The sequence below is a fragment of the Balaenoptera physalus genome (genome assembly GCF_965194825.1).
Source record: "Balaenoptera physalus genome assembly, chromosome: 4".
In the NCBI taxonomy this organism is placed as follows: domain Eukaryota; kingdom Metazoa; phylum Chordata; class Mammalia; order Artiodactyla; family Balaenopteridae; genus Balaenoptera; species Balaenoptera physalus.
The window spans coordinates 44,964,088-44,983,539 of NC_138891.1; the positions used below are offsets into that span (position 1 = coordinate 44,964,088).

General features: G+C 31.5%; 2 long non-coding RNA genes across 5 annotated transcripts in view; one reads left to right on the forward strand and one right to left on the reverse strand.

The window, feature by feature from the left end:
• Positions 1-19,452, forward strand: part of LOC309659150 — a 415,904-nt gene that overhangs the window by 160,459 nt on the left and 235,993 nt on the right. The gene's annotated exons all lie outside the window — the stretch shown is intronic.
• On the reverse strand, positions 1,824-18,524 carry LOC309660341. Its single transcript, XR_014263355.1, has 2 exons — positions 5,595-18,524; positions 1,824-5,265 (listed from the first exon to the last, which is right to left on the reverse strand). It is a non-coding gene; the product is annotated as an uncharacterized lncRNA (long non-coding RNA).

Consider the following 19,452-nt stretch of genomic DNA (forward strand, 5'->3'; position numbering starts at 1 on the left):
AAATATATTGTGAGATTAGATCTGCCTGAGGTAGTCTCTACATTGTTCATGGGTGTTGAATTAGCTAATCAGACAGATGGAAAGAACATCACCAGACACAAGGACCTCTCTTCTTCTACAAACACAAATAAGTACTTCCTATGCTTCTTTGCTAGAAGCTTGGAAAATACTCTCCATATCCATTTGACCATTATAAGCAGAAGACTGTTTGATACCAATAACAAGAAATTTCCATGACTGTCACATTGTTCCGTATATAAATTTAGCTCCTACTTGACCTAGGATCTACTGCAATCCCATGTGGCTCTCATCCCTTCCTATGCATGACCTGCCCCACCAAGCCCTCATCTTTACCTAAACTCAGCTTTTACTTCTTTGTTTTAGAACATGTCATATTGTGTAATTTCTTAACTTCACAGAATATAATACCCAGAATGCTCCTTTATCTCTTCCTAGAATCATTCTCAAAGTAAACACACAAAACAGTCATCATTCTAGTGGGAAAATCTTACAGATGTAGTTTAAAAATTAGTACAGAGAGTTATCCAAAAGGATATCACCTTGCCCATAAAGTACTTTCTTTGCCTTTTGTAGTTTTGTTTTTGGTGTTGGAAAGATGAGTTTTAATTCAATTACAAGTGACTGGTGTCATGAATATTTTAGAGTTACAATGTTCCTTACAACATAAACTGATTGTGTGTGTGTGTGTGTGTGTGTGTGTGTGTGTGTGTTCATGCAACATATTGAAGTGGTACGAAAGGTAAGAAGGTAGTTAGCTACAATTGCTTTGCCCAATAAATGGTTCTCAGATATAATATTTATGTTGTTGAGAAACATCAATACCATTGTTTTCTATCTCCACCTTCTCTAATATACTTAATTTTTTCTTTTAGAATAGTTTTAGCTTTACAGGAAAATTGTGAAGTTAGTACAGAGTTACCTCATATCCCAGACCCAGTTTTCCCATGCTTTTAACATCATACATTAGTAAGGTATATTTCTCACCATGAATGAGCCAATATTGATACATTATGCTTAATCAAAATCCATACTTTATTAAAATTTCCTTAGTTTTGTTTTTCCTTTTTTAGCATCTCATTCAGGACACCACATTACATTTAGTCAGCATGTCTCCTTAGGCTTTTTCTGGCTTTGACAATTTCTCAGAAATTCCTTGTTATTGATGACCTTGGCAATTTTGAGGTGTAATGCTCAAGTATTTTGTAGAATGTCCCTCAAGTGAGATTTGTCTGATGCTTTTCTAATGATTAGACTGAGTTTATGTGTTTTTGGCAGAAAGACCACAGAGATTAACTGCATCCCTCATCATGTCATATTCAGGATATATATTATCAAAATGACCTATTACTGCTGATGTTAACCTTGATCACCTGGCTGAGGTGGTATTTTTCAGTTTCAGTAGTGTAAAGTTACTCATTTTTTTCAATCTTTCCATACTGAACTCTTTGGAAGGATGTCACCATGTCCAGCCCACACTTGAAGGGTGGGAAGTTATACTCCACCTCTTTGAGAGTAGAGAATCTACAGAAGTTGTTTGTAATTCTTCTGCATGGTTATTTTTTTTTCTAATTTCTCCAATTGCTTCATTTAATCAAATATTCATATTCATATTAATATGGGCTAATGGAAATTTATTTTGGATTTTGGATTATACTCCAACAGTACTTTATTTATTTTGTTGCTCACATTGGGAATTTTTCAGGTGACTCTTGTGTCCTTTTCATATATCTCTATCAGTGTGACGTTTTCATTTTTTATTTTTATTTTTGGTTTTAGGGGTTTTTTTTTGGTTTGTTCCTTTGTTGTTGTTGTTGTTGTTTAATGAATTTACTTTCCTGCACTGCAAGATGCTCCAGGCTTATTGTGTGTATCTCATGCCCAAACATGCAATCAGCCATTTTACCAAGGAGCCCTGATTCCTTTTATTGGAAAAGTGGGAAAGTCTGCTGCTATTTGTGGCTCTTTGATACTATGTTTCTAGGCTCTCTGAGGTGACAAAGTAAAATACATGTGTGTATACCAACCCATGTATATACACATATCTATAAATATCCCTATATGTTACCGGCTCTATCTATATTATAGTAAACATTCTGATATCTCCAGCTCTAATCTGTAATCACATGGATCATTCTAGTCTCTTCCCCTTACTGCTCTATAACTTCCCACTTTAATAATGAGAAAACTGGCTCCCGCCATCTTCCGTCTATTTACATTACTGTTCAATTCCAGTAGAATGTATAGTGATTTAAGAATATTTAAGTTGTACTACTGTGGGAAACAACATCATCAACTACAATACAGAATAGTTTCTTTTGCCTTTAGTCTTACAGGCTTCATTCATTTACAGAGTTACTTAGGTCAGCATCTTGTTTCCCCACCCTCTTCAGTGAAAATTTTTTCATACATTTACAATAGTTCAATTCTTTTTTCACATTCTGCATTCCATCTTGGGATTCATAGAGCTTTCAAAAAACTTTTTTTAAAGGTTATACCGTAAGGTTCAGTCCTTGTACATTGCTGGATACATACGTCTCACTCTCCCCACCAATGCACTGAATCAAATGACATTAATCCCACTCATATTAGAAACTAGCTCTTAGCAGAAGGTCTCATTGGGTTCTTCCACCTGGCTTTCAAACCCTAACAGTAGGGAGTTTTAAGGCTTTGGTTTGTTATACATCAATTTTCCTTCATTGCTCAAAAGCTAACCTATAAAAATTTCTTGTCTAGCTCAGTTTTCCACTTCACATTCCTTTTCATAACTTCCAACCCCCTTTTAGGGTTGATCTCAAATAAGAATGACTCAAAATCTGTGTACATTTCAATTAATGTTCTTTCAGTTGATAAACATCATGGAAGAGTAAGAATTTCCACTTTACAATTTTATATTACAAAGCTTCATTATGGAGAGATTTCTGCATTTAAATCTTGTGTGTGTGTATGGGTGTGTTGTAATGAGACTAAATACAGAGTTGAGTTACATATCATTATATAAAGTAGGCACAATATATTGAAAAATCAAACAGCTTTTCACCAACTATTTATATTTGGGCTTAAAATATAACTGTTTTTAAAAATCTAAGACTCTGGATCTTTATGATAGCTCTGCCACATTAATTTATTCTTTTACAAATGTAGTTATCTTTAACTCATTAACTCATATATTTTATAAAGAACTGTAGACTATAAACCTCTTTATTTTAAACACATTAAAATTTACCAATTTTGTTATTAGGAATATGAAATCTTTACAGTCTGAGTCACATGTTAATGAATGTAGACAGAGACTAATCAGGTGATTTGCATAAATGTCAGACACAATTCTAATGCCAGAAAATAATCTGGAAGCTTATTCATGTTAATTGCACGTTACTTTTCATTTTGTTCAACAAACGGAGATTTTTTTTAATAAGAAAACTGAAAAATAACAAGAAAAAAACAATTCCAGATGGATGACTATGCTGACAACTGCACTAACAATCTGTCTCTTCAACTCAGACATTAGCTTTGCTCCCAAGGATAAAAATATTACCCATTCTTGAGCTAAAACTTGTTTTCTTAACACATTTTGTCTGCATTCTTAAGATGCTGTTAGGCTTATGCATAATCAGCAATCATTCTCACCTTGACCTGCCTGTACCTTAACTCTTGCTCATGCTATAATCAATCTTCACTTAACTTCATTTCATTCTCCTGGAATTGTCAGAACCCATACCTTATATGAATGGTAGCTGTAGTGCAGTTTTAGATTTACTTTTTCAAGATGTGAACTTTTCAAAATAATTTACATTTAATGTTCCTGAACCCAAGTAAAATAATTTTTGTAGACATATTTACTTAAAAATGTTTTTAATTTGCAAAATCCCTATATGTTCTTCTTAAAAAGAATTAGCTCTAGGTTTAATTCAGACATATGTACATATGGTACAATAATTACATTAATCTATATTTACAATTGACTACAAATTTATGCTGTAGCATAATTTTATATTGTATATAATTTTAGCATAATATTTAATTTCATTTGATGTTTCCTAATGGCATTTAAATTGTTAAAATTAACATTTATTTCATGATATGAGCTCTATATACACTTTGTTCTAAGAATTCTTCATCATTTATTTGAAAAGAAATTTCAAATTTGCCTCTGTTATCTATCATTTATCTATATATTATCTAGTTATTTTAAATCATTAACTCAAATGTTTTGTAATAAATTAAATAACATAAAAGCCCTTTTAACATTAAAAGAGCTATTATTTATCTACCCATTGTCTATTACCATAGATAGCAATTTGAATAGTGAACCATGCAACTTCTGGAGATTTCATAATGTTTACAAGATAAGTCGGTTTTCTGGTTTTCTCTGTCTGTGAAATCAAAGTACAATTTTGTTTTCTGATTAATTTGGCATATAAACTATCCAGGAATTGAAAATAAACTATTTTACCAAAAGTCATGTTTTTTTGTTGTTGTTTTTGTTTTGGGGGGTTTTTATTGGCTTTTAAGTATAAAAAAGTGGAATTCAAATCTTAGGTCCAAAGTCAGCAGGTACCTTCAAGGTAGTTAATTCAGTGTTGAAATAGGTTGTGGTTTTCAACTCTATTTTCTACCTTTCAGCTTTCCTAAGGTGAGTTTCAATGTTACTGAAAGAATGTGTTCCAATCTTCTATCTTCTAAGGACAGAAACAAATTATATAAATACATGTAATTTATATAAAAATATATAATATTTATTATATACTTTATATGTATATATAATTGAGAAATATAAATTTATATATAATTAAGTAATATAAATATATTTCTAATAACTTAATATCTGTGATTGATATGAAACTCCTTGAGGAAAACATAGGCAGAACATTCTTTGACATAAATCGCAGCAATATCTTCTCAGATTCATCTCCTAGAGTAATGGAAATGAAAACAAAAATAAACAAATCGAGCCTAGTTAAACTTAAAAGCTTTTTCACAACAAAGTAAACTATAAACAAAATGAAAAGACACCCCACAGAGTGGGAGAAAATATTTGCAAACAAGGGATAAATTTCCAAAATATACAAACAGCTCATACAACTCAATATCAAAAAAACAAACAACCGAATCAAAAAATGGGCAGAAGATCTAAATAGACATTTCTCCAAAGAAGACAGACAGATGGCCAACAGGCACATGAAAAAGTGCTCAACATCACTAACTATTAGAGAAATGCAAATCAAAACAACAATGAGGGCTTCCCTGGTGGCGCAGTGGTTGGGAATCTGCCTGCTAATGCAGGGGACGCGGGTTCAAGCCCTGGTCTGGGAAGATCCCACATGCCGCGGAGCACCTGGGCCCGTGAGCCACAACTACTGAGCCTGCGCGTCTGAAGCCTGTGCTCCGCAACAAGAGAAGCCACGATAGTGAGAGGCCCGCGCACCGCGATGAAGAGTGGCCCCCGCTTGCCGCAACTAGAGAAAGCCCTCGCACAGAAATGAAGACCCAACACAGCCAAAAATAAATAAATAATTAATTAATTAAACAAAACAAAACAAAACAAAACAAAAAAAACAACAATGAGGTATCACCTCACACTGGTCAGAATGGACATCATCAAAAAGTCTACAAATAATAAATGCTGGCAAGGGTGTGAAGAAAAGGGAACCCTTCTACACTGTTGGTGCATATGTAAATTGGTACAGCCACTATGGAGAACAGTATGGAGGGTCCTTAAAAAACTAAAAATAGTGTTACTATATGATCCTGCAATCCCACTCCTGGGCAGATATCTGGAGAAAACCATAATTCAGAAAGATACACGCAACCCAGTGTTCGTTGCAGCACTATTTAAAATAACCAAGACATGGAAGAAACCTAAATGTACACTGACAGATGAGTGGATAAAGAAGATGTGATATATATATATATATATATATATATATATATATATATATGATGAAATATTACTCAACCATAAAAAAGAATAAAATAGTCATTTGCAGCAACATGGATGGATCTAAAGATTATCGTACTAAGTGGTTGCCAAAGGCAAATATCATATGATATTACTTATATGTGGAATTTTTAAAAAAAAGATACAATTGAACTTATTTACCAAACAGAAAGAGACTCACAGACATAGAAAACATACTTATGGTTACCAAAGGCAAAAGGGGAGAGGGCTAAATTAGTAGGTTGCGATTAACATATACATACTATTATATATAAAATAGATAACCAACAAGGATCTACTGTATAGCCCAGGGAACTATACTCAATATACTCAATATTTTATATTAACCTATAAAGGAAAAGAATCTGAAAAAGTTTTATATATATATATATATATATATATATATATATATATATATATAAAACTGAATCACTGTGCTGTATACCTGAAACTAGCATGACATTGTAAATCAACTGTACTTCAATAAAAAATAAATTAAAAAGGAAAAAAAAGAAAAAATAAGGAAATATTGTCAGCAACTGGATCAGTGCTGAAAAGCAATGCTACAATATATGTTCAGCAGCAGAAAGGAAGATTCCCAAGTGACCATATGCTTTATATTCAATGAATAATTCTTGAATTGTTCTGCTTTATTTTTAAACAATTAGTTATATTTGGCATGTGTATATATTTGTTTTATTAAGTTGTATTTAATTTTGGAGTTAAGTTTTAGATGGACAAGAACATATTTCAAAAGCAATCACATTTAAGAATTTGAATGTTGCTTTAAAAAGTATTCTCTCTTATAAATGTCAATTTCTTTTATTTGTCTCACAAAGTCTCTGTATAAGGGAACTGACAAATAATCCTTAGTACTTCCCTAACCAAAATAAATCGGTTCCCCATGTGATTTTTTTCCGGTGGCGTGGTGAGTCACAAGCACAGACTTCTGTGGTGGAAAGTGGTCTCATTGACTGCTCAGATAGCTAAGCTTGTTAGTAACACTATTCTCTGGAGTAGGAATCCCTAAAATTACTAAATGCCGGTTGATCCAAAAGACTTACCAACTGATAAGTTAATAAGCCACTTAGTATACATTTAAAAAGGTATACCAGATTAGGAACTTATATTACTGTAAAGAATGTTGACTGGTGATTATGGCTCATGGTTAATGGCAAAGAGACACTAAATATCTGTGTTTAAAGGAGAGAGTTTGATAATTTGGAATAGATACCTCATTCATGACTTTATGGGAGTTAGAAGGAAAGCTATATTGTCACCAAATAGCATCTTATCTTCCACAGTATCTCAATTTATCAAAGTAGATTAAACCACCACAAGGTGGTGGGGAGGAGAAGAGAGAGAGAGAGGTCGATCTCCTTCCCGGTGGATTGTATAAGGAGGCTCTGAGACAACTCCTAGAGGCTAAGAATGTGTACCAGAGAGACTGACATCATGGCTACATGTTTGTTAGGTTAAGAAATCTATAGGCCCACTCTGCCGTTTTGGTGACTAGAGAAGAACCTGGTGAAGAATTTCTTAGGAGAATGTAAATTGCATCTCCTGGAGTACAGAAGCAAATATTAGCACAGGGAGTGGTGTCCATTTAGAGTTAGGCTGCTAGGATTAATGGTATCAGAGGGGTGTGAAAAGACCATGATGAAATGTGCCTGGGAAGAAGACGATGGGATGGCCAACTCCAGTTACTTGTGATCTTAAGAACTCAGGTGATAGGGCCTCAACTTTTACTGTGAATCTGCTTAAAGAAGTACAGAGGTTTTTGAAAAGAAAAGAAACCTTTGAAATGCTTAAGGTTTGGCTCTGAGTGGTGAAACTAGCATGGTCTAATCATTTTGGTGTATGCTGTATGTTTATGTGCTGAAAGGATCTTTAAATCCATATCAACCGTAACAAGTCAGACTAAACAGCTGTCTGAAGAGCTTTCTTATAACTGAGAATTTTCAGAGCTTATAGCCATCCTGTGAGTAAAACATTGTTTCATACCTCTGATGGCCAAAGTGTAAATCAGAGAGCTTAAAGAATTTCTCAGAGCCATACAAATTGTAAGAAACACAGATGAGTTTTCAATATAGAATTATTTGTAACATTCATTTTTTTCAATTTACAAAACTGCCTCTATCTCATTCTTTTATGTAAGTTTACACATCATCTCTTCATTCACTTTTAAAATGCAGAGATGTAAAATGAGCCATAAATTTCAAAATTTTAAAAATTAATGAATTTTAATTTTCTACTTTTAGCTTATTTTTTATTGAGATATAATTCACAGGCCATAAGATTAATCATTTTAAAGTGTAAAATTTATTTGCTTTTAGTATATTCATAGAATTGTGCAACCGTAACCATTACATAATTTCAGAATATTTTCATCACCCAAAAAAGAAATCCTGTATCGATTAGCAGTCACTCCCCATTCCCTCCACACCCAGCCTATGAAAGTCACTATCTTTCTTTCTCTTAGATTTGTCTATACTGGACATTTCATGTAAATGAAATAATAAAATTTGTGGCTTTTTGTGGCTAGCTTCTTTCACACGTGTTTCAATTTTTCATCCATGTTGTAACATGTATCAGTATTTCACAACGTAGATAAAATGGACTAATTCCTTAAGAGATACAATCTGCAGAAAAATCACACAAGAAGAAATACACAATCTGAATATACCTATTCTATTAAATAATCGACTCAATAATTAATAACCTTTCAAGACAGAAAGCACGAGGCCCAAGTGGGTTCACTGTGAATACACCAAATATTTAAGGAATAAATTATTCCAATTCTCTACAACTACTTTCAGAGGATAAAAGCAGAGGAAATACTTCCTAACTCATTCTATGAGGCCAGCATAACCCTAATAGCAATACCAACAAAGACATTATAAGAAAAGAAAACTATAGACCAATATCTCTCGGGAACATAGATGCAAAAATCCTCAACAAAATATTAGCAAATTACATCCAAAAAAATTTTTAAAGAATTATTCCCCACAATCAAGTGAGATTTATCACAGGTACACAAATCTAATTCAGATTTTGAAAATCAAATAATGTGATACATCACATCAACAGGCTAAAAAGAAAAATCACACGATCATATCAATACATGCAGAAAAAGTATCTGACAAAATCCAACACCCATTCATGATAAAAACTTTCAGAAAACTAGGAATAGAGGAGAACTTCATCAACTTATTCTAAAAATTTGCAAAAAAACCTACAGCTAATATCATACTTAATACTGAAAAACTCAAAGCTTTCCCAAAAGGATTAAGAACAAGGCAAGGATGTCTCCTCTAACCCCTGTTTTTAAACATCATCCTGGAAGTTCTATCTCATACAATAAGAAAAAAAGGTATACAGACTAGAAAGGAAGAAATAAGACTTTGTTGGATGACATTATTGTCTACATAGAATATTTAGAAGTATTGACAAAAAATTTCCTGGAACTGATAAGCAATATAGCAAGGTTGTAGGATATAAGGTTAATATACGAAAATCAATAACTTTCTTATATACCAGCAATAAACAAGTACAACTTGAAATTAAAAATATATTACCATTTAGCACTACAAAGTTTTTAATTTTAAAAAATTAAAATCTTAGGTAGAACTCTAAGAAAAAATATATAAGATCTATATGAGAAAAACTACAACAATCGGATTAAATATATCAAGGGAGAACTAAATAAATGGAGAGATATTCCATGTTGTGCATGGAAAGACTCAATATTGCCAAGATGTTGATTCTTCCCAACTTGATTTATAGAGTCAATGCAATCCCAATGAAAATCCGGCAAGTATTTTGAGGATATTTACAAAGTGATTCTAATGTTTATAGAGAGGCAAAAACCCAGATTAACTAACTCAATATTGAAGGAGGAGAACAAAGTTGAGGACAGACACTACTTGACTTCAAGGGTTAACTATTAAGCTACAATAATCAAGACACTGTAGTCAAAAGAATAGACAAATATATCAGTGGAACAGAACAGAATGCCCCAAAATAGACCCATGTTAATATAGTCCACTGATTTTTGACAAAGGAGTAGGGGCAATACAATGGAACAAAGGTAGTCTTTTCAAGAAATGGTGCTACAACCAGTGGACATGCACATGTAAAAAATTGAATCTAGACACGACCTAACACCTTTTATATAAATGTACTTTAAATATACTTTATGTATATTTAATGCATATTTAATAAAGTACATAAAATCTACTATAAATGTACTTTAAATATACTTTATATAAATGTATCACAGAACTAAATGAAAAATACAAAGCTGTAGAACCGTTAGAAGACAACAAAAGAGAAAACCTAGATGGGCTTGGGTATGGTGATGCCTTTTTAGATATGACATCAAAGGCATGACCTGTGAAGGAAAAATTGATGAACTGAACTTCATGAAAATTAAAAACTTCTGCTCTGCAAATACTGTCTCAAGAGACAAGCCAAAGACTGGGAGAAAGTATTTGCAAAACACAAATCTGATAAAGATCTCTTATCCAAAATATACAAAGACTATTAAAACTCAACAATAAGAAAACAAACAACTACATTAAAAATGAGCTAAAGATCTTAACCAATGAAAATCTATCGATGGCAAATAAGCACATGAAAAAATGTTCAATATCACATATCATTAGGGAATTTCAAATTAAAACAGTGAGCTATCACTACATACCTGTTAGAATGGCTACAGTCCTAATGTTGGCAACACCAAATGCTGACAAGTATGTGGGGCAACAGGAACTTTCGTTTGCTGCTGGTACATTCCTTTAGGAAGATAGCGTGCAAGCTTCTTACAAAACTTGACATATTCTTACAATACAATCCAGCAATCATGCTCCTTTGTATTAAACCAAAGGAGTTGAAAACATGTCCACACAAAAACTTGCACCCAGATATTTATAGGAGCTTTATTAATAATTTCCAAAACTTTGTATACAGTCAAGATGTCCTTCAGCAGATAAGTCAATTAAACATTGTGATACATTCAGACAGTGAAATACTATTCAGTGCTAAAAGTAAATGAGCTATTAAGCCATGAAAAGTCATGGAGGAACATAAATGTGTGTTACTAAGTGAAAGAATCCAATCTGAAAAGGCTATATACTGTATGATTCACTATGTGACATTCTGGAAAAGGCAAATTATGGAGACACTAATCAGTGGTTGCAAATGGTTAGTTGGGAGGGAGGGATGAATTGGAAGAGCACAGAGGCTTTTTTAGGTGGTGAAACTATTCTATAAATGGTGGATACATGCCGTTATACATTTGTCAGAACTCATAGAATATACAGCACTGAGTGAACCCTAATGTAAACTATGGACTTTGGGTGACAAGGATATATCAATGTTTGTTCATGCATTGTAACAAATGGACCACTGTATTCAGGATGTTGAGAGTGAGAGAGGTTGTGTGTGTGTGAGAACTCTCTGTACTTTCCACATAATTGTGTTGTGAATAAAACTTCTTCAAAAAATGAAGTTTATTAATTAAAAATAGTAAGGAAAAGATATGGATGTTTTAATATAAAATTTCTCATATTTAAAATATGTAGAATGCAATAGAAATATGACAATGGGCTGAATTTCATTTATAGGCATAGTTCCTACTCCCACATATAGGGTGTTACATACTATAGCAGAATTAAGAACAGAATATTATTCACTTCCACAAATTGTTTCTCTTAGAAAATAAAATATATATATATATGTTAAGAGATGATCTGATTTGAGACCTTACTTTTACAGGATTAATCCCTCATTATTGCTTAAAGTATACATCCTATAATTTGTAGAATTGAAATGTATATTCAAAGTGATCTGTTCAATTCTCACAATCTATCCATTCCCACAGGTGGTAGTGGAGATGGTAACAAAACTTTTTCAAATGACAAAATTGCATTTTAAGCCTCAATTTTAGAGAAAAACAGATTTTAAGTAAAAAAATTTACATTATATTTGCTGTGAACATTTTCTGAATAATATTAAATGATATAAATATATTTATGCATGTTAAAAAACTTTTATAATTCTCTACATATATTTTATTTAAATGTAAATATATAAGTTATTTTACATGAGATCTAACCTGATGTGAGAATTACCTTGGAAATATTCCACATAATCAGAAACGCAACTCTAAAAAATGTGATGACATATTTAGCTAATTTCCCATTCATGCCATTGATTTGTTTTCTCATGCACTGATCTGATTCTCTTAGATATACTTAACTTTTACTAATGGAAATATTTTTTAAAGGGTGAGAGATGGAAAGAGCAACGTTTCGTGAGTCACTCTGATGTACATTGGGAACAATTGCATAAATGGTATTTTGAGTAAAATCTATTGAAACTATTTTCATTGTTGCCACACAGATCCATCATCATGAATTTTTTAAAAAATTTTTAAATAAAAGGAATACTTGCCCCCCTCTTTTTTTCTTCTGTGAATTAATTGGTTCCTTTAACATATGTCTGCAGCATTTTCCATCCATGGGTAAACATTTTGAGATTGCAGCATGTATAAAATCATGGAAATGAAATTCATACATTTTAATTTTTCCATTTACTTGATAACTAGATGAAAATAAATAAAAAGACTAAATGATGTACAGACTTAGACATACTTTCTTAAAGAAATTACCCTCTTTCTAGATAATTTGGAAGTATAATTCCAATGAATTGTACTTTTTCAAAGAAAATAGTTTCCTACATTTATAATAAAAAGAAATATTCTAGTTTCATATTTGTGCAGAAGGAAAAACAACTATTTTTGGTTTCTTAGCTCAAGGGTATATAAATAAACCTAAAAAGATGAACCAGTTTATCATGCTTATATATTTACCATAACCTTCTTTTTGGGTAAACTAAGCCTCCTGAAAAACGACTTTGTCTTTAAGGTAGTTGTGTTTATTAGTTTTTTTTGAAATTAAAACTTTTCCTTCTATGTCATATTGCCTGAAGGGAAAAAATATTCAGGACAAGCATATGGTTTTTATCAGGTTAAGTCCATCTATTTAGTCTCTGTTATATCGCAAGCACCTAGCACAGTGTATGACACAGAGTAAATTTTCAATAGTCATAGTTTCCTAGTCATATAATAATGTTACAATTAATGAAGCATGGTCTTTCCTATTGAACCTTTTCTTTTCAGTATGTTCTAAGACCCAGTTCTTACAAAACAAATATTATACTTAAAAATTATGAGTCCATGAAAAGAGTTTGGCTTCAGGGAATGTCAGACACAGGTTCTAATGCTACATTTACTATTTATTAATTGTGATTCATTGGGCAAGTTACATTACTTCTTAGACTTTTGTAAAAAATAGCTTTAAATAGACAATAACTTTATTAATTTCCCATTGCTGCTGTAACCAATTACCACAAATTTAGTAGATAAAGACACAAATTTATTATCTTACAGTTGTGGAGGACAGAAGTCAAAATCAAATTGTTAGCAGAGTTCCTTCTAGAGCCTCTAGGGGAGAATTCATTTCCTTGACTTTCCAACTGCTAGAGGCCACCTGCATTCCTTAGCTTACAGCTTCTTCTTCTAGGAGAGCAACTTCAATTCTCTCTGTGTCTCTTTCTGTCTCTGTCTCTCTCTTTATTCTTTCTCTCCCTCTCCCTCTCCAATCCCTCTTCTTTCCCTTTCCCTCTTCCTCTCTCTCTCTGCTCCTGTCATCACATCTCTTTGTCTGACTCTCACTCTCTTATACTCCCCCTCATAAATAACCTTGTGATTACATTTGTACCACCTGGATAACCTTCCCATCAGAAGATCCTTAACTTAATTACATCTGCAAAGTCACTTTTGCCATGTAAGATAATATAATGACAGGTTCTGGGAATTAGGAGGTAGCTATCTTTAAGGGGGACATTATTCAGCCTACAACAGTAACATCTTAAAAGGTTTTTAAGAGGATTAAAGGAGTTTGAATATATGAACATTTGGTATAATGGATTGATCTTATGTGATACATTTTTGCATATATCTATATACATACATTTTATATCTGTTTATTACATTTTTCTCTATCCAACAAATAAAGTAATAGTTTAGCATTTTAATATATTGTATCAATAGTATATTTTCATATGGCTCATTTATGAGAGTGTGGTTATACATATATTCAATATTAGTTTATAGAAAACTTTTGGAAGTTGAGTTTTTGAAAGGTTGAAAGATATATTAATATTTTAAAATAAAACAATAAAATGCTGAGATAAGCTTAGGGGCATAATAGGAAAGTTTATTGAAATCACTAGAATATAATATCTTGGAAGAGTGTCTAATTTTACACAGTAATGGATTGTGTCTAAGTGCTGCACCTCAGCCTATACAGGCCAGAAATTGCAGTCTTATTGTGTTTCTTAAGCTTTCAGCATGCCTTTCTTTTCCTTTTGGAAAGGATAAAATAACTGAATACAGCATTTCATTCTTCACCATGACAGTTTTCACATTTATTATTTTTTATAATAAAACAAATAACCCCATAATCTCTGCTTCTGAAATAAATGTGTATACTCTGGCTAATAAGTTTGTTTAGCTAGTTAACACTTGTGATTTTATGTTCCATGACATAAGCTCCTACTGATCTCTACAAACTTTTTAACAAGTCACAATATTATATCTAGAAAAGCAGTGAAACAAATTATAATTTTGTTGAGTATTTAATACATGTGTTTAGCATAAGATCCTCTGAGAACATCACATTGAAGTTAACACAGAGGAAATCTTTAGCATCACATTTGAAAACAACACTGTAATGCCTATTTTCCTTATAAGTAAACTTCCTCTTCATATACATACCATAAAATCTAAATTCACAGAATACATTTATGAGATTTATTTTATATTACAGTACACTGAACTTTCTACAATCTGTGAATTGAACTGTAAAACATCAATTGATTCCATGGTGTGAGCCAAATCATAGCTGATAGAGTACAATGGTGAATATCTAGAATGACAGAACCAACTGCGAAATAAACACACACACACACATTTAACTTGGCATCAACCAGATAACATAGAAACAGATATTGTACATTAATTCAATAACTATGGTACATTGTGTATAATATACAATATACACAGATTTTTTATATTCAAATGAATGTCGTACATTAGTAAAGAAATGTTTCTTTCCAATATAATTACATGAATATAAGTTCAAAGAAGTGACAGGAAATATCATTTAGATAACAATAAACTGAATACACCTCAGTGCAAATTCATAAGAAATATTTGGAATGAAGACCACTACTATATTTTGCTACATATAAAAATACATATGATTCTTATTAATATTATGTGCTAAATACTGATATTTTTTGAAAACCCACAAAATAATGGCATTTTTAAAGAAAATAAATTCAGTATTCCTTCTTCTCTTGTGTAGAAATCTGAGATAACTATGTTCACTCTGATAATACTATATAAGATATTATTAAAAGTACTTATTAAAAGTACTTCAATGCTTATGTCCTCATAATAATTAAATCACAAAGAAGAAAAAGAAAATGGTAAAGAGCTAAATATCCACTAGTAGTTAAGTGAAGGAAAATGAAAGAAAACCCCATAGGGATGTGAGTAGACAGACTAGTCACATTATGAAATATGGATTCAACAAGGAGAAAGTTTTTCAGAAATTTATTATTCTTTCTTTATATTTTCTTAAGGACTATGACCCATGGTTTTGAAGAATAATAATTGCTCTAACTAAAACTAGTTTATAATAGACAGAACATTGCCTTATTTGTTCTCAAAAGAGTAAATGACAAGGGTATTGGTTGCAAGAGCATTAGTCTTGCTAAATGTCAAGTTATCCCCACAAATGCTCTCCAATTTAGATATTAGATAAAATGTTTTGGCAAACTGAAGTCCTAGAGAATTAAAAATTAGGATGGTTCTTTAAAACATGGATTTCACTGTTAGACTGCATGAATTAAAATCTGGCTCCATCATTTATTAGTTCTGTATTCGGGAAATTCAGTTAATCTCTCTTTGGCTATTTGTTCATCTATAAATGAGCATAATTATGCCAACATTCATAAGGGTATTTGTGAGAATTAAATGCTTGTTATAGTTTCTGGTACATATTGCACTTAATTAATTCTATTAGTAGAATATAATAGTATTACAATTATCATTATTACCATTTTCAAGATATTTCTCATATTTTACATTTAACTTTAATTTCTTTGCGTGTATATTCTATAACATACTTTCATTTTTGCTTCTATTTTTATTATTATTTACCCACTTTTTTCTAAGAAATGTGACTCCTCATTTAAATATTTTTATTCTCATACAGTTCAATGTAATGTGCTTTGGGCTTGTTTTAAAATTATAGTTTTTCTCTTCACTTTGGGGCTGCAAATTATTTGAAGATATTTCCTAACCATAACATAACACATATATGAGGTTAGTCAATAAACACTTCATGGCTGATTAGGGTTAGTTGAAGAGTGAAAAACCTATTATGTGGGAAAAAGTATACAGAGGTATTTTTCTGATCCAGTTGTAAATTGTAAGCAATTAATTTATAAGGTAGCTTTCACATATAAACCAAGATAATAGGACACTTCTAAAAGTCATGCTATGTTAAATGACAAAGCATTTCTTAGAGGTCAGAAGATCCAGAAACTTTGCAGTAGCAAGCATTTTATTTTGAGAAATTTTATGACTAAGAAGTTAGTCTACCTATTACGATAGTGCACTGATATTTTTATTATTGTTTTACCCTCATAAAGGTGTCATTATTCCTATGATGTATGTAAAGCTCCATCTCCAGATTTGTGTTTGGAAGTCTATTAACAATATTAAAAACTTTTTTTTGAAAAAAAGAAATTATTCATCAACCCCAGTGAATTGTACTTTTTCAAAGCATGTACATTTCTCTATTGGTAGTACATATAAACATTTTATTTTTATATTTATACAAAAGAAAAACAACTAAGTTTCCTAATATTTCCTCCAAACATTGCAATATAGGAAAAGGAAATAAATAGGAATTATTTTAAAACCCATAACAGAAATGGACAAAACATACACAATAAAAGAAAGTTTACTGAACTCAGACAATGAAAGAAAAAGATGAACAACTCAAATAAAAACTAAAATTTATGAAGGGTGTTGGATAAAGGTAAAAGAGAAAGAAACAGAAAGAATAAAATGAGAAAAAGAATGAAAAGTTTCTAAAAATTAGGTAGAAAAAAAAACAGATAAAAAGGGAGTAACATTTGTATAATCAGTGTCCCTGAATGGGTGAGCAGGGTGAGGGAGCCAAAATTAAACAATGGAACACAACTAATGTCTGAAAGTATAATCCAAAAAAAATTTCCAGAAATAAAAGACTTAAATCTTGATATTGAAAGGACCCAGGAGCCACCTGGGGGTATTATCCTGCAACAATCATCTCCAATATACATCCCAGAAGAAAATATTAGATTTCAAGAGTAAAGAAAAATTCTCAACCTTCAGATAAAAATCAAATAGTATACAAAGGTAAAATAATTCAAATGACATCAGACTTTTCCAATGCAACATATAAATCAATCAACAAATAAACTCAAAAATTTAGTAACATTTTCGAGAACCCAATAAAAGAAATTGTAACATAAATAAATATTTTATAGCTAGCTAAGCTGTACTTCAAGTATCAAGACTATGGAAACATCTTAAATATACTGTAGCATAGGGAATTCTGTACCCATAAGTCTTTCTTGAGGAATCTACTAGAGGATGTTCTTTATGCAACCAAGACAGGACTAGGAAAACTTTAGCAAAAGAACTATTGTGAGCATTTAACATTTATATATTAATATATATCAAACTAAATAAAATATGGTTATGATGGTAGAAAACTAATGCACAAATGTATATGTTATGACAAAATAAAGCACTTAAAATTTTTTTTTTAATGGAGAAAAAAGTAAAATAATCTTATTGATTTTTATATAAGAAATAGGTGAGATTTAAAGTGGACCATTTAAAAGTGACAAACTAGTTAAAAGCAAAACAGAGAACTTAGGGTCCTAAGGTATAACTATGAAGGTAACTAATGAACAAAAACACAAACTTCTTAAATATCACTTTAACAAAAGAGAAAATAATACACATTTGGTAAATAAAAGAAACAAGGCAGTCAGACAGAGAAAGAAAAATATCGTATGATATCGCTTATATGTGGAATCTAAAAAAAAGGGTACAAATGATTTTATCTACAAAACATAGAGTTACAGATGTAGAAAACAAACTTAAGGTTACCAAGGACAAGGGGGAGGAGGGATAAATTGGAAGATTGGGATTGACATATACACACTACTATATATAAAATAGATAACTAATAATGACCTACTGTATAGCACACAGAATTCTACTCAGTACTCTGTAATGGCCTAATTTGGGAAAAGAATCTAAAAAAGAGTAGATATATGTATATGTATAACTGATTCACTTTGCTGTACACCTGAAACTAACACAACATTGTAAATCAACTATACTCCAATAAAAATTTTTTAAAAAGGCACATGGTATATTATATATAATTATAAGATAGTATGATTGAGTGGAGACCGAATTTATCAGCCATATCAATAAACATAAATTTCCATAAATCATGACAAAAAGATTTCCAATCAGACTCACAAAGCAAAATACAACTATGATCTCTATAAAAGAGGCACACCTAAATCAAAGTGAATCAGAAATGCAAAAATTAAAGAGTGGCCAAAGATATACCAAAAAAATTGAAAACAAGGAAAAAGTAGGGCTAGTGATCTTGATATTTTAAGAACTATAATTCAAGTTGGAAATAATTAAATGTGAATAGAAAAATACAAATAATGCCAAAAGTCATAATTCACAAGGAAAATTTAATGTCCATCAGTATTTATAGACTAAATAACTGAGAAATTATCGCTAGAAGGCAAAAGTTACAGAAGATTCAGTTAATATATGTAGAAACACACTAATATGAGGAGATTCAGTACAAGAAAAATCAAATGAACAATAGCAAAATGTAAGCAAGGGTGTAAAAGACCTAAACACAAGCAATAAAATAGATGAAATAAGTATGTATCAAATTTTACTCCTGATATTTGATAATATATATCTTAGAAAAAAAAGGAAGGTGTCCTTTGTGGCAAACACTGCTAGGTGCCTAGCCCATATCCATTCTCACTGTCATTCTTCTTCATCTCCCCAAAATCTCTTGCACCTGGTGGTAACCGTGTGACCCAATACTGGCCGCAGGTTATAAGGCGATTCTGCGTAGGATTTCCAAGATATTGTTGTTATTGCTGTTGTTTAGTTCTGTTGTTTACTTTTCTGGGTGGAAAAAAGACTTTTTTAAACATCTTACATTTTACCTGTTTGAAATGAGAAGCCTGAAACTGCAGGAACGATTACAATTCCATAGAAACAGATGGCACAGTTAAAATGTTGGAGCAAAGAG